The following is a 17,715-nucleotide window of genomic DNA, read 5'->3' as shown; positions in this document are numbered from 1 at the left end:
GATATGGGCTGCAAAAGAGGAAACCCATTGAGATAAGCGACTTTAACAAACGGCAGACTATTATTACGTATAGCTAGTAATAATTTGCTGTCTAGGCCTTAAGCCGTCAAATTGTTTTTGAGTAATTACTATTGAGGCTTTACGCCAACAAATAATTTGAATTTCTTGTTAATAAGGCCTTCAGCCGTGAATGCCATTTGCCTAAGGAATTTTAATTAGATATTGTCTTAACATTCAAATTTCATATTTGTTCCTCGTTGTCAACCTTATATGCAATTGGTTCCAAATAAAGCGTACGTGATTTAGAAACAAAAAAACAAGAAACTGAGCAACCATCAGTAACTGAGTAAGGCATCGTCCACACCTTTTCCTGCCTTCCCTAAGTCCCACGTCTCATTACCCATTGGTGAATTAGTTACACGCGAAAGGAGGCAAGCCTTCATGACTTGCCATTTTTCAACATCTGATATTTACAATTTAATACCCGTTCACAGATTCAGTCAGTCAAACCAGTAGTGTGAGTGTGGGAGAGTGTTGATCCCATCTGAACCGATGAATTTCGCAGAGATTTCTTAAATTCCCCGTGGTGTTCCCAAAACCCACTCTATTCATTAATTTTTAAAAATCTTTCTCTATATTAGGTGTCGTGAGAGTACTCCGTTTAATCTAAACGTCAATATAGTCCTTCAACCAGCGTGACTGCTTGAAGGAGATCCTGGAGGTAACTCTAATTAGTTGCATTCCGAAACTGAGACGCTGCTGGAGATTTCTATAGCGTGTTATGTAGCTCTGTTTCCCCACAGTGTCGTCATTAGGATGGAGAAGGAAGTGTTCCGCCAGACTAGGTGCTCTGTTCATAGGGGCAAATCACTGTGTACATCATGCAAACTAGGAGGATCCTTCTCCAGAATCCGCCGCCACAACCATGCAACCACCCAACCTGTGGATGTCCTCATCGGATAGTCATCAAAGCTCTCCTGCAGGCATTGTTGCATGGCCTGTCCGTATAAATTGTTAACATAAAGGTAGGTGATGTAACTCACCCCCAGATGATCTGAACTGTCCACCCATTCGCTGGTTATTCTCCTAGCCATTCCTATGCACACTTTCGCAAAGTACCCCATAAAACCCACATTCGAAAAGAGTAGCATTTCCACACCAGTCAATAATTCAGTGTCGACACATGCCTTTATCATCATTGCATCTAACTAAAGCCCTCGCACAGTGTCGTAGAATGCAGGGTCCAGAGTATATGTGGTTATGCATACACTCAGGGATTTCTAGAAAATATCCGCAGGTAGTCGTACATTCTTGCCCATATATAGCTTTGCATGCTCCCCTGATTCAGAGCTACTGAATTCTTGCCAAAAATTGACCGCATGCTCATACTCTGCTTCTGTTGTGGCATTGCCTATCAGGTTGCTGGAGAATACGGCTATATTGTAAAATGTTGTTTCGTTGACTCTCTCCATTGAAACTAGGTGTTCCTCACGAGCTGAAATATTCATCATTGGGAATGCATCTCTAGCCATATGCACGTATTCCTGACATTGTTTCAACACATTTCCGAAGTGGTGATTACATAAATCCAAGCATCATCCACTTGGAGAACGAAATCTATCTCACGAGGCTCTCAGGTAGGCCACTAACCAGATCGTTGGTAAACCCGAAATCACCTAAGGGCTCAGTGATAAAGTGGGCATCGAACCTGCTCAAATTCTGGGAGAAGACGGTTATGAGTCATGGGACAGGGTAATGTAAGCTCTATTCATTTAGCGTTGCAAAACAAAACTTCCCCGTTAAATGACTGTGGTCTCTCTACGGAGTTCCCACTCTTCCGTCTAAGGGCAGCCCAAAAATATGACACTTGACATCTTTCTCTAATAACGCATCATTCTCCTGCAAGTCGCTCGTTGGAGTATTGGTACTAATAATGCGATCAACATGTCAGGCTGGTTCTTCGAGCTCAATGAGCAACTGTCTCACTCAGTTTTCCTCAGTGTATGCTTTGAAATGGTTGTGACTTGCATCATATGAACATACAACCGGATATGCTGCTTCATACGGTAAGTACCACTCTGTGATGGTTGTATAAGAGACAGTGGGGTCTCCCTCACAGCAAGCCTTGGGAGAGAGTTCGCATACGAAGTCAGCTTCTACTGCAAAGGGACAATGCTTCTGGCAATGAAACATGTTAAGCTTCAGAAACTTGTTTTCCTCGAATATGGTTGAGTGCCTCAACAGAGCCTTTTTCCTGTATTTCAGAAAACTGGCCTAGGATGACACTGAAGACGAAATTATGGAACCACTTAGCAATTGAGTCACCGTGTGATATCAGGCCTATTTCCCTCAGAATATAGATACAGGTTTTCACCTCCTGACCACGTTCTCCTTTGAGGCAAGATGTTACATCACATCGTGGTACTGCACTACGCTTAATGGCGAGAGCTTCCTTTTCAGGACACGTATACCCGCATTAAGGAGAAGGCCAGCTTTTCGTAGAGATATCTGCTCGTTAAATGCGCCTGCAATCATAGAGCACCATAATGTTGGCATGCAAAGGATCTGCTCCAGTCCCAATCCAATTGGATGGCGAAGGAGCTCCTTCTAGCCAGTTGGTGACTATAACTGTACGACTCCTGGTGAGAAGCAGTGCCATAGATGTATGGATCAAGAAAATGCCACGCTTAATTTTCACCCGAAAGAGTAAAGGAGAACATGAATGTCGTTATTGCTCAAGATGCCTTAACTCTTCTAATATGAGAGAGGGACTAGATAAGCATCCCTGGAACGGGAATGAATAGAAATGCTCTCTGGGGAAAACAAGTTTCTGAAGTTTAAGAATTTCCATCACCAGGAGTATTGTCCCTTTATAGCGTATGCTGACACTGAATGCCTACCCACTTCTGGGGTGCACTGTGAGAGGAATCCCACATTCTCGCATACAATCCTCACAGAGCATGTAACATATGCGATGGCATATCAAGCTCTATATCCATATGACTCAGGTCACAATTGTTTAAACTTATATGTCGGATAAAATCTTGCGAGACGGTTGCTCAGTCAACTTTCGTTGCATGTTCATGACATTTATGTAACCAATATTATCACGACCAACTAGCAGTAGAATGAAGCCTTATATGTGAAAACTGTCAAATGCTATATTTGTTAGCTGCCATTAGCCAGAAAAGCATGAACTTTATGTAAAGATCACTGTCATCTAATGCAGATGGTCCGAGGTGTAGCGTACAGTGCATGATACTTAAACAACGAAGTCCTGTGACACAGATTGAGCAGATACAGTGTTCATACCATCATTGAACACTTGGCTGATTTTGGTTTGCGCTGCAGTCAGGTGGTATTCTGCCTCAGGGCGTTGTAAGATACATTTCGTCCTCCAAGTGGATGACAATGAACACTACCTTATATTTTCTGGACTCACTTCGATTTATTCAAGCTTCACTTGAGAAAAGTACTGACATAATATGTCGGGGAAACATGCATATCACTGGAGCTGCGTTTCCTGATGATACATCCTTCAGCTCATGACGAGGAAGGGATTTTCTTTTTATGACTACCTGGACTTAATGGAGAGACTCGACGAGACCCCATTGCCAGGCATGGTTACAGTCATCAGTCACCTTATAGGGAGTGTCATAATGGATGCGCAGTGTGATCATGAAACGAAAGTTTGGCAGGAATTCATTATCTCTGATTAAGATGACTATGCAAAGCTAATCATGGGCCCGGATGTTCGACTACTTTCGGATACTTTCGAGATATCCTAGAATGTATGCACCGCCACTGAGCAACACTGCTCCTGATAGGCAAAGAACTGCGGCTGCGCTCGATGGTGTGTTACCGTGGCACCTCGCTAGGAGGCATTTTGTTCAGGACAAAGGAGGCATATGGCTCGGCTGAGAGGCGAATCACGCGGTGTGTCCAGTCAGCCTGTTCCTTGTGTACGATGGGCTGGTCCAGCAGTGGCTTCTCTGGCTAGTGGGTTGTAGTTCACTTCGTTCGAGGCTGTGGGCTCTAGATGACGGACATGTAGCTTTCGTTTGGTCGTCGATTCATTGCACCTTGCAGGGGACCGGCTATGATAGTCACAGTGTACGACCGGCGACTACTGTCCATTAACAGAGGTATTATTTGGTGGACGATCAGCGCAACAGACGAAGAACACGGGATCTGCCTCTACTAAGGGTGTATTGTGGATGCGTGCTAATACAAAGGTCATGGATAGTAATAGTGAAAAATTACCGACGCTTAATTGCATTGAATGGCGATCGCTATTTTTGTGTGAAAAAATATTTTAGTTTGTGTTGAGACCAGTGCCTCACTTATTTGACAGAAACTGGATGATTTAGCCTTAGAGTTCTCTATATTTACAGGGCTCAAGGCATCTTCATATGTAGCAGTCTGTCTATGTCCTAATTTACCTTAATTAGTGTAATATGTCAAAGTGTTTATGTGCTGGCTTACTTATTGGGTTACATGAGCTGTAACTGTAAGTGAAGTGAAATTGTTTTGATTGGTTTTCATCGAGTTATTGGGGTGAGTATGTTTTAAATTTGCCTAAACTTGGTTTCTTAAACTTTTTAAAGGAAAATTGCTTAGAATTTGACGAGTTAAAAGGTTTTAGCTTTCTTTAAAAGATCGCAGCACTTCGAGCTACAGTTCTTTCAGTAAAATGACAAAGTTCTTTTAATAATTGCTAAGTTTTATTAATCAGAGGTTTTTTAAAAGTGTTCTGGTTTTAAATTGGTGGTATTGTTGACCGCTTCCTTTGTTGGTACTGTCTATGTAATTACTTTATAAGTGTGTTTTAGATCTTCCCTGAGCCTTGTATTGTAAATGTATTTGTGAATGCAGCTGCCAGTAAGGCCGAAAGGCACCATTTGTTTGTGAAAACTATGCCAGCCATAGTACCTACAACGCCAGTTCAATCTGAATTTAATATTAATTGTTCAAACTAGCACATGATGGACGTTGTTGTAACTTCCTGACTAAGTACAGCATTCTGTTACGCGCCTGAGATGTCACGTCAGAGGGCACGAGTCCGCCATTAGCGTGGTACATACATGGAAGTTCGATCTAGCGTTATCTCGTCTCCTCCCGTTCAATGTGCGTACAAAGGCAAACGTACAGGTGCAGCCCAGTCAGGATGGAGGTGAGATGTGGGCATCCGAGATTCTTAAAATGAAGACTACGACCAAACGAATAGCTGTCACAACTGGGATTTTATTGTCTCCAAACCTCAATGTTAAGAAATACAAATGATGTATTTTGTGGACTGATGGCATGATGCCCAAAAAGAGAAGCTTGGGAACACGTCTGGTCAGGAGGAGAGACCTTGTGGTATTGGTGCGCTCTCGCCAGCCCGCTCTGCGTCCCTCACGTGACTGTTTCTTGCTATCCAACTGGCTGGCAGCGCATCTCTCTGTCAGCAAAGCGTTTACTGTAGCGTCCCTTGCTCAGCAGTGCTCATTGTGGGAAGAACAGAGAGCAGCCAAGTGACCTGAACGTTGGTAGTTGCGTAGCTGGTAAGATCTGGTACTGCACAGGTCAAGGCCCAGCCACTGTTCCATTAGACGCAATACCAGAATCATAGAATACAAGGGAATAACAATTCTGAAAAAATTTCTTCAATCCCTTAGATAATCCGTTCAGTCTGACTGCTCACCTCGCACATCCCTCCCCCTTCCGCAGGAGCTATGTGCGTGGTTGGAAATAAAATAACAGTTACAATTGATAGCAAGTATTTGAGGCTCTCTTGGATGGGTTTGCCGACATTTAGTAGGCTGTTTATTGTGTTGGACAGTGCTCTAAAACGAAATTCATTAAAATAGCTCAAGTTGTACAGACTTTGGTAACGTTGTTCTTTTACAGAAGCTGAGTACATGAACTACATTCCAAGCTGACCGCGTGGACTTTTACATGTTTTACAAAATAGGGAAGAGGGTGAATCTTCGAGCCTTTGCGCTGATGCGATGTCCCTTCGGAGCGAAGTTAGTGCCAGGGCGGCAGTGGAGGATGATACCAATGGAGGTGACCTAGGGCTTCACACGGGCAGCGGCTGAGCTGGTGCACCAGCAATGCCTGTGCGCAACGATGGTAGTCTGTCGTTGAAACTAACGGCGTTGGTAGGCGTTGTGATCAGTCCTCACAGGTTAAATGAAAGTGCAACATTCAGTTAAGGGCGCACAGCAGTGGTGGCTCATCGTGAGATGTGACAATAGAAGAGGTTTACAGGTAATCGTGATATAAAGTGTTTACGGTAGCAGTTTTCAGATAGCAGGAAAGGTAGTTATTGACCAATACTTATAAATCTGAATTAGTTAAATACCTGTGTTTTTCTTCTACTTTAAATGGTATATAGCATTAAGAGTTATCAACAGAACCCTACTCCCGATATGGCACACTACCCAGTTGGGAGTTGATCAAGTGCAGAAAAGCACTTACGTATTACTACATCTTTTTACACGCAGTTAAATCAGTTCTCCAGTATAAAGTGCTAAGGAATGCAAATGTAAAACCACTAAATCCGAGCTGACAGTCTATGCTGCTGCAAACGTCGTCGAACTGTTCCTGCGGATGGTTGTTGTCTTGTAAACGTCCCCATCTGTTGACTCAGGGATCGAGACGTGGCTGCACGATCCGTTACAGCCATGCGGATAAGATGCCTGTCATCTCGAGTGCTAGTGATACGTGGCCGTTGGGATCCAGCACGGCGTTCCGTATTACCCTCCTGAACCCACCGATTCCATATTCTGCTAACAGTCATTGGATCTCGACCAACGCGAGCAGCAATGTCGCAATACGATAAACCTCAATCGCGATAGGCTACAATCCGACCTTTATCAAAGTCGGAAACGTGATGGTACGCATTTCTCCTCCTTACACGAGGCATCACAACAACGTTTCACCAGGCAACGCCGGTCAACTGCTGTTTGTGTATGAGAAATCGGTTGGAAACTACCTTTCGTCAGCATGTTGTAGGTGTCGCCACCGGCGCCAACCTTGTGTGAATGCTCTGAAAAGCCAATCATTTGCATATCACAGCATCTTCTTCCTGTCAGTTATTTTTCGCGTATGTAGCACGTCATCTTCGTGGTGTAGCAATTTAAATGGCCAGTAGTGTACGTGGATGAGGGCGTAACATGATACCTGAACTCGTTTGTCGTATGACCTAAGTAATCGGTCAGCAAAATCGACCAGAAATCGGTGGGTGCTGGTAGGCCCGAATCCTAGCACAAATTGTCCACTTTCAATAGAGTTTGAAGTGAGGCGTTGCTTTAATGAAGCCCAGAATCGAGTAATGGTACTATCAGATTCATTGACAATGGTAGAAAGTAGGGGAGCCTACAGCAACAGATAAACGTGAATATCCGAAGAAACATTTCAGACATGCCTCAAGGAACTCATGAACTTCACGGGACAAAAGGGCGATGAGTAATGTAAACGCACATGTTAATGTAAATGTAAGATGTATCATGGTTAAGTGTGTAACGTTAGATGCCGCAAAGGCAAGACGTTTAGAGTGCTAGATACGTAGCAATTCTCTCTAATTAAAGAAGGTTTAGTTGGTGAAACTTCGTGCAGAATACATCGTTGTGTGCGAGTCGAGTTATATAATATTCGTACCGTAATATTCCGGCCTGTGTCGACGATCTTTGAAGGGCGGAAGCTACTGTAAGTTTTGTACTGAATACAAAGACGTGTAGTTCACAAACAGAAGGCACCGAAGTGGGTAGTGGGGGTAGCCATATAAATGTGACCCTCTGAGGTTGGAGTGCGTTAGCCGAAGGTAGGTAAAACAAAGTTAGAAAGTGGAGAAATCAATGGTGCGAGAGTAGCGGTGCCTAAATTAATCTCATTACTGAGGTGTGTTTGATTTAATAACTGGCACGTAGTCAGGGTGAGTCACACAACAGTCAACTGTTGAGGGCCTAACAAAGCCCTAGATATGTTTTTCAGATATAATAGTAGCATAGGTCACATGAATAATGACAAAAAATGGTTCAAATGGCTCTGAGCACTATGGGACTTGACATGTGTGGTCATCAGTTCCCTAGAACTTAGAACTACTTAAACCAAACTAACCTAAGGACATCACAAATATCCATGCCCGAGGCAGGATTCGAACCTGTGACCGTAGCGGCCGCGCGGTTCCAGGCTGAGGCGCCTAGAACCGCTAGGCCACACAGGCCGGCGGATAATGACACAATCGAATAGCAAGCAGATGACAAAATATGTCTGAAAGGGTATTCAGATGCATAGCAAAATGTAAGTAAGCGTAAGATCAGCTGGGAAGGTGATTGCAATCATCTGTTGGAGCTCGCACCGTCCTAAGTAAAGCGGAGCGACGCCCACTACACCGAGGCGCTCGCTAAGAGGCAAATAAGGTGCTCACGGCGCACGGTAAAGTACTCAGCAGTTAAATTTTGTATGATGCAGCTTTTCAACAACTTGATTGGCCTATTGTTTTAGTTAGACAAAGAGTTAACGAAGCATGGCAATATAGAAAAGAGGCTTATTATGTAGTGGGGGTGGAACACAACTATTCATCGACGTGCACGTTGTCCACAAGAAATACCAAAGATAGATATTCTTTCCCAGAATAGGGTCCTAAATTGAGTTAGCTGAAGTAAATATGTGACTGTTGCATCAAGTTCGCATTTGCCACTTGTCTGAAGTGCAGATATAAACAAGTGCACCAAGGATAAGGACTATAAAAATGGTTGGGTGGGGATTGTCCGTATCATGCGGAAACAATACGCATCCCAGTGGTTAGAAGACTTTTTTCGGTGCAGCAATGTTGTGCTGGAAAAGAGAGTAACGATTTGTAAGTGTATGGAGTGTTTTGAACGTCGCGTAAGTTAATAGATCAGTGTTTTGTGATCACATATGACAAGCACAAACACCATAAAATAATTGGTGCCTGAGAAACGGCTATCAGATTCTCCCCGACGACAGCATCAGTAGCTGAAGGTACCTGATAAGGGCAGTTCAGATGATATTTTAGCATCAGGATTCTTATCGGCTCTGAAGGAGGTGTCGAACATGGTGTATTAGTAAGACACCGAAGCGTAGAGCACACGAACTAAACAAGGTAAGTTAATGCTTCCTGCGGCATCATCTTCGTCAAAATTAATTGCATTGAAATAATGTAGGTAACATTTGTAAAATCTAAGTGTGGCGAACCATCAATAAAAAGTGTGCGATTACACAGACATCTAATGTTATATTAGCTCGTCCATTACGCATTAATTCATAATGTCATCACAAACTCAAAAACCTGAAGATGTTAGAAAGCAAGTGTCAGTGAGTACGAATAACTCAGAGAGTATGATCAGATGCATAAAACCGTGTGCGCATATGATCAGGGGTTCTCTCTTGGGTGGACCACTTTGAAAGTGGTACCTACATATGTATAAGGGCTTGCAAGCAGAAAACTGTCTGTCACATGTCTTAATAACGTCGATGCTACAAAAAGTTGGATAACTCAGTAGTTCTGACTCGTAGGTGTGAATGGCTAAGGGGTTTTGTAAAGGTATTGGGAATGCGGTATTGGCCTCAGTATTGTCCGTCACTTTAGAGAGTAATGCAAGCTGGGCACGAAGGATATTGATGGGTAGTCAGGACCATCATGTGGTCATGTAACTGCAGTGGCAGTATATATTTCCGATCATCGCTCTGTCTACATTTCCACCAGAAATAGAAGGCTATTCCAGCGTTTGTGGCATGCCGCCAATTATAGTATGTCAGTAAACTGTCATGATACTGCGCCAAGATGCGCTGTTGCAGCTCTTCATGTATTACCACTCTGTTAGACATTGGGGTCTTGCAGTATCGGATACTAACCTCTGTGACGAAATGTGAATAGGAAGCATAGAGACGACATTTTACATCTATTTCCTGTGCTTCTTTTAGTTATTCTATCGAAACATCATCTGTTTGAACCACTCTGACTTTATGGCTGAGTGAATCAACATTCTGATGTAAATTACCTGGTTGTATGATACTTCGTTGTCATATTACGACTGTTTCAATGCCCATGGAATGAAGATACTATTTGGTTCCTCAAACTTAACATCCACACACGGACATCTTGGTCAGTGATCACAGTAAATTTTCGCATGTGCAAATATCGTTTGAAACATTTTACTCCAAAATTAAGGACTAACTGCTCCTTTTCGGTAGTACTTCATCTCCGCTGAGATCATTTGACTAGAAGTATAACCTGTTGGTCTTTTTTCACCATTATATTCATGACTAAACGCAGGTCTGACAACATAATTCGAAGCATCCGTTGAAAGAATAAAGGGCTTCTCATAATGTGGGTAAATTGGCAAAGATGAACTTATCAAAATATCCTTAATCTGTCTCATGACTATCTCACACTCATCTTTCCACACAAGCACAGCACTTTTGTTTAATAAATTTGCCGATGGTTTAGCCACCATAGCATAATCCCTTACAAAACGATGGTGATAATCAGAAAGACCAAGAAAACTGTCTGTCACATGTCGTAACAACGCCGAGGCTATAAATGGGCGGATAAGTCAGCACTTACAACGCGCAGGCCTCAATGGCTAAGGCAGAAGTACGGCGCCTCAACTGAATCTGTAGTCTTGGGTTGGGCTAAACCCCATCAGCAATAGTGATATGTCCCAGGTACTGAACCAGCGATTTTGCGAAATAATACTTTCCTATTTTGAAGCTTAAATGTGGAGCTTCCAAAATTGACAACACACTTCTTAACAATATGTTCCTCAATTGTTCTTGAAAACAATTATGGTATCATTTAAATATATGAGACACACAGTGGGCTTAAAGCCTCTCAACAAAAAGTCAGCGAATCTTTGAAAAGTGGTAGGTGCATTCCTTAGACCAAAAGGCATGCGGAGACACTCATACAGTCCAGAAGAACCACGAAAGAGGACTTTCTTTGGTCGTGTGATGCAATAGAAATTCGGTGGCCACAGAGCATCGTAAAATACTTAAAAGTCTCTAATCTGTCCAGTGTTACACGGTACAGGGTAGAGGGTAAGTGGGGGGTCACGTCCTTATTCTCTACTTCATAGAGATCATGGCAGTTGGTGATGACCGTGTATTTGAATAAGGTTCAAATATATCTGCAACCAGCTGTTGTTGAACAGTATGTTCAACAACGGTTTCTGAGAAATCGTTCTACCACGTCCCTCAGGAACTTCGTGTTATACGAGGTCTGTTTTTCGCAAATACTGTCTTTCCTCAAATAATCATGCATATTCCTCCAGAACTGGGTGCAAAAGTCTTTGATATAAGTCAGAAAAATGTACAAACTTCTCTCGTAACTGATTTCATAGTTATAGCCGTAACAGCAAGAACCTTTCCCACTGGCAACTGTTTCCTTCCGTTATATTTAAACTGCTTTTCAAATTCAACTGCTGCTTCCAATACTTTCTCATCAGTAGCCAAGATAGTTCCGGGTGGAATCTCAGTGTCCCTCTGATCAAAATCATCAACATATATTGCCACACGAATCCACTTTCCTACTGCTTGTGATTTACTTACACATCTTTTGAGAATAATATGCAAACGAGGAAGTCGTTCTGGCTGTGCAGATCAACCAGAAAGAGTGATCTCGCGGGTGTCCAGAGAACATTTTCCGTACCTCCGCTGATTCTGAGAAGGGTGCTAGGTATTAACACCCATTTACACGGTTCTATCAGAGCCCGCGGAGGAGGTCATAGATCATAGGTTCCTCAGGACAGAGGCACGCGCTCAAATTTGAACGGAATTGTGCAGCTCGCATCGTATAATCTGTTACCGATTGAAAGAGGATTAGGAAGTCGTTCCCTAAAGTAACATCAAAATCCTGTTGGCATTTGCTCACTACTTCCATGTCAGACCCATACTTCTTCCCATCGATTTGCAAATACACAAAACATTTTCCCACAGGTACTGTTACATGTCCACTTAACCCACTTACGTTATATTGCTGCAGCTTGAGCACACGCTTATCATTTCGCGAGACAAATTAAAAACTAATTTGAGCTCCTTCCTCTGAGCTTGCCTCCTAAAACGACGTTTGCCACCTCATTAATTTCTCCTTTTCGTAATTGATTGATTATTGTTGTAGGTATCGAGGGTGGATGGCACCGCCAATCTCAGGTTCGTTTCCCCACTGTGCGGTAGCAATTCCCCATTGTAGCCTCTCATTTTGTTTATTGCTTTGCGACGCATTTCGCTGTTTATAGCTCCGCGTCTGATTTTGTAGGCAACAGCCATGGTATGATATTTCGTGCAACAAGGAGTGTGACAGCGCCAGGCTGTATGGTTCGTTTTTCCACACCTCTGACCATTTCTATCATTTATAAAGGTATGGCGTGGCTCATTGCTATGCGTAGGTGCTGAAACAAATCGACTCACTTTTTCACGAAACAGGGCCAATCTCACGGCTTCGTGCTATGTAACAGGCCAGGCCACTTTAACTTTTCTCTCTTTCTGTGGATTTATCCATAGAATGTCTCTGCTAATCCCTTTGCAAGGGAATCAGACGTAGTCCTTTCGTGCAAGGCATCTACTGATTCTTCAAAGGTGTGTGCATTGCCTGAAAGTTTCAGTTTAATTACGCTTAACAGAAAATTATACAGGCAGGAAAAAGTGCGTCCCACGTCTCAGACATTATGCGAAAAGTTGATGACATTCTCGCAGCGTTTTCCTGAGTAAAGAAACTGCAAGAAGAGTGCTTTGAACATTTGGCACAAAAGCCACTGTTTCTATTGCGGAAGATCTGAAGTTGTTTGTAGTATTGGGTCAGTCGGTACAGCAGTACAGTGTGTGGCGTGGACGACGGGTTTGTCAGCAGATTCCTTAAAACGTAAACCATGTAAGAACGAATAGTTGTCACAATTAGAGTTTTATTGTCTCCAAACCTCTCTGTTAAGGCATACAAGTGATGTGTTCTACGACCTTAGGAGGCTGCTGTAGACAGACTGAGGGCATTGTGCCCTAAGAGAAGAACTAGAGAACGCGTCTGGTCGGGAGGAGAGTTGATAGGCGAGAGAGAGACCCTGTGGTATGATTGCGCTCTCGTCAGTCCACTCTGCATCTCCCACGTGACCGTTTCTAGCGCTTCAACTGGCTGGCAGAAGGACACCTCAGCGCGTCCCTGTGTCAGCAATGACTTTACCAAAGTGTACCCTGCTCAGCTGTAGGCTGTGGGAATGCTACCCATGTAGGCGAGGGTAGATAGGTGGGTATCTAGTAACATCCGGTACCGCACTGGCCAAGGTACAGCCACTTTTTCGTCATAAGATGGAATACCAGAATCAAAGAATAGAATGGAATAAAAATTAGAAAAAAATCCTTATTAATTTAAATAATTCACTCAGTGTGACTGCTAACCACTTATAAAAATTTACTGTCATTTGTTGTTAAGCAAATGTGTGCAATGTATTGTGTTGCCTGTGGGCTTGTGTCCATGATCTTTCCACGTCTGAACTGCGGCGTAGGATCGGTATCGCATAGGTTTGACGACTAGGAGGAGGTTATTGTTGAACGTTCCGTCGACAACTAGATCATTAGGGACGGAACAGAAGCTCGGATTACGAAAGGAAGTCGGCTGTACACTTTCGGAGGATCTATCCCGGCATTTGCCTGAAGGGATCTAGAGAAATCACGGAAAACCTAAATCAGGATATCCGGACGCGGGTTTGAACCGCTTTCCCCCGAATGCGAGTTCGGTGTGCTAATCACTGCGCCACCTCGCTGGGAAGGAATGACGAAGGACATCGAAAAAGTTTAAGGAGGGGCAGCTCGTTTTATATTAGCGTGAAGTAGGGGAGAGAGTGGAACAGATATGATACACAAAATATTAAAACAAAGACGTCTTTCTTAAGGCATGAACTTCTGAAGAAATTTGAATCACCAAATTTCTCTTCAGAGTACGAAAATATTTTGCGGGTGCCCACCTATATAGGAAGAAATGATCATGATAAGAAATTAAGAGAAATCGCAAGTGTTAATTTTTCACGCTCGCTGCTTGAGAGTGAAATGGTAGACATGTAGCTTGAACGTGGTTAGATGAATCGTCGTCCAGTTGAAAAGTAATCGTGTGGATGTTTATGCACATTTAGGACTGAGCACAGCTTGCAATTCAGTTCACTGTTATCGAAGCAGATCAGATTATTGGTAAGAAAGTTTGGATTTGATCCATGATTTATGGGCCCAGCACACTTTCACTTGGTAGCAGACGCAAATTTGGTCATGACGCTTGGACCCCTGTAAGTCCGGGTACTGACTGTTTTGTTACTGTTTCAGAGTGGCGTCTTGATCTCGCGCTGTTATGGCTGTTTAGTATTTGAAGAAAGCTTGTTTAATATGTCAGTTCCATATTCGCGAAGCCTCCGTTGAAGATACTGTTTCCGATCTTGGTCAACGGATGCTCGCTCACGTTCTTGGATCAGCCGTTTAACATCTCCATCAATAAGTGAGTAACGCTTGCACTACTTCAGCTAAGTTGTTGTGTGACGCCTAGGAAAGTTTTGAAATTTTAAACCAAGTGGGTCGTTCGCGGTCGGAGGTTTTATTTTTTCAGGTGTGTTGAAGCCATGTATACAGGGTGTTACAAATAGGTACGGCAAAACTTTCAGGAAACATTCCTCACACACAAAGAAAGAAAATATGTTATGTGCACATGTGTCCGGAAACGTTTACTTTCCATGTTAGAGCTCATTTTATTACTTCTCTTCAAATCACATTAATTATGGAATGGAAACACACAGCAACAGAACGTACCAGCGTGACTTCAAACACTTTGTTACAGGAAATGTTCAAAATGTCCTCCGTTAGCGAGGATACATGCACCCACCCTCCGTCGCATGGAATCCCTGATGTGCTGATGCAGCCCTGGAGAATGGCGTATTGCATCACAGCCGTCCACAATACGAACACGAAGAGTCTCTACATTTGGTACCGGGGTTGCGTAGACAAGAGCTTTCAAATGCCCCCACAAATGAAAGTCAAGATGGTTGAGGTCAGGAGAGCGTGGAGGCCATGGAATTGGTCCGCCTCTACCAATCCATCGGTCACCGAATCTGTTGTTGAGAAGCGTACGAACACTTCGACTGAAATGTGCAGGAGCTCCATCGTGCATGAACCACATGTTGTGTCGTACTTGTAAAGGCACATGTTCTAGCAGCACAGGTAGAGTATCCTGCATGAAATCATGATAATGTGCTCCACTGAGCGTAGGTGAAAGAACATGGGGCCCAATCAAGACATCACCAACAAATCCTGCCCAAACGTTCACAGAAAATCTGTTTTGATGACGTGATTGCACTATTTCGTGCGGATTCTCGTCAGCCCACACACGTTGATTGTGAAAATTTACAATTTGATCACTTTGGAATGAAGCCTCATCCGTAAAGAGAACATTTGCACTGAAATGAGGATTGACACATTGTTGGATGTACCATTCGCAGAAGTGTACCCGTGGAGGTCAATCAGCTGCTGATAGTGCCTGCACACGCTGTACATGGTACGGAAACAACTGGTTCTCCTGTAGCACTCTCCATACAGTGACGTGGTCAACGTTAACTTGTACAGCAGCAACTTCTGTGACACTGACATTAGGGTTATCGTCAACTGCACGAAGAATTGGTTCAAATGGTTCAAATGGTTCTGAGCACTATGGGACTTAACATCTGTGGTCATCAGTCCCCTAGAACTTCGAACTACTTAAACCTAACTAACCTAAGGACATCACACACATCCATGCCCGAGGCAGGATTCGAACCTGCGACTGTAGCACGAAGAATTGCCTCGTCCATTGCAGGTGTCCTCGTCGTTCAAGGTCTTCCCCAGTCGTGAGTCATAGGCTGGAATGTTCCGTGCTCCCCAAAACGCCGATCAATTGCTTTGAATGTCTTCCTGCCGGGACACCTTCCTTCTGGAAATCTGTCTCTATACAAACGTACCGTGCCACGGCTATTGCCCCGTGCTAATCCATACATCAAATGGGCATCTGCCAACTCCGCATTTGTAAATATTGCTCTGACTGCAAAACCACGTTCGTGATGAACATTAACCTGTTGATGCTACGTGCTGATGTGCTTGATGCTAGTACTGTAGAGCAATGAGTCGCATGTCAACATAAGCACAAAAGTCAGCATTACGTTCCTTCAATTGGGCCAACTGACGGTGAATCGAGGAAGTACAGTACATACTGACAAAACTAAAATGAGCTCTAACATGGAAATTAAGCGTTTCCGGACACATGTCCACATAACATCTTTTCTTTATTTGTGTGTGAGGAATGTTTCCTGAAAGTTTGGCCGTACCTTTTTGTAACACCCTGTAGAATACGATCTTAGATTTGAGCCTTGTAAATACGGAAATCGCCAGTCGTCTACAGATTCAGCAATTGCTGGGTGATCTGTGTTGACCAGCATAGAGTTAGTTTATTCTACTGGCAAGGAGGGATGGAATTTGACGTTCCACAGCTAAATAAAGGTGTAGTTGTTCAAACTGATGGTCAGGAAACTAAGTTTAGTTAGAGTTATGCTTAAGTGCCAAATCTGTTAGTGTCAATTAAGAGTAGTTATCTCAGTTTGTCCTTAGAAAATCGTAAGGAAATCGTGAAAGTTATGTTGTTAACCGTCAATTTGCAGGATCAGGAGGCCTTTTTACGGTTCTTACGTGGTTTTATGTTGCAAGTATTTTAGCAAGTGACTGTAGGACTTCTAAATATGTCCGAAGTCACTAAATATGCAAATTCAATAAAGAATTTCCATAGTAGAAATTTTCAAGAGATGGGTGTGCGCATGAGGAAATTCTTCGTTAATGTTTTTCGAGTGTAAGAAGGGCAAGAAGGGTTGAGTATTTATGTGGATAGGTTTTGTTGGCCGGCATAGCTTTATCTGTACATTATCAAAAAGTGAGATGATGTTCGTAATACTTCAAGGGATGCATCCAGGGGATCGGTCGTCTAAAGCGTTTTGTGACATACCGACTTCGTTCGCCGATCTACGTGAAATGATTTCAGCAGTCAAGAACATTAGGTTTGCGGACCAAAAGCATAAATTACCATCGGAGGTGGACCGGTAGGAAACAGCTGAAAGTGGATGAACACCAATTAGTACATGAAAACGGTTACAGGTAATTGCCTGTTTTCATTGCCGTCAGCGTGGTTATGTGGTCAGAGATTTCCAACAACCACTAGTGTCTTTTAGGAGCAAATGATGCCTTCTTTCGGTCCCCAAATCATCACTTAATGTTCTCTTTTAAATTCTTACCCGGTCTTTGAACAGGTTGATTATGACAGTGCAATATTTTCATTAGCAAGCAGATACTACCTTCGGTATCATAGCGTGGGAGGGTTTGATCCGATAACTCCCGTGCGAAAGAGATGTTTTATTTCCAATTGCAGTTCGCTATCGATAGTTGACCAGTATCGCTTGAAGGTTAAGACTGGTAAATTTGGGTGGCCTATGAAGGTTATGGTGGTAAAAGGGTTAATGAATCAGGTAATATTAGGGTCTGATCCCTTAATGAAGACTGGATGTACGTTAAACTATACTGACAAACTTAATTTATTTTGAATTTTAAGGAGGAGGTGAAGTTTCCATTATGTTAGCAAACGGTTCAGCAGAGGATTTGTGCGGTCAGTGGTGCGGCCAGACCGAGCGAGGTGGCGCAGTGGTTAGCACACTGGACTCGCCT

This window comes from Schistocerca piceifrons, chromosome X (assembly GCF_021461385.2).
Source record: "Schistocerca piceifrons isolate TAMUIC-IGC-003096 chromosome X, iqSchPice1.1, whole genome shotgun sequence".
NCBI classification, from domain to species: Eukaryota; Metazoa; Arthropoda; class Insecta; order Orthoptera; family Acrididae; genus Schistocerca; species Schistocerca piceifrons.
This window is presented reverse-complemented; position numbering follows the sequence as displayed.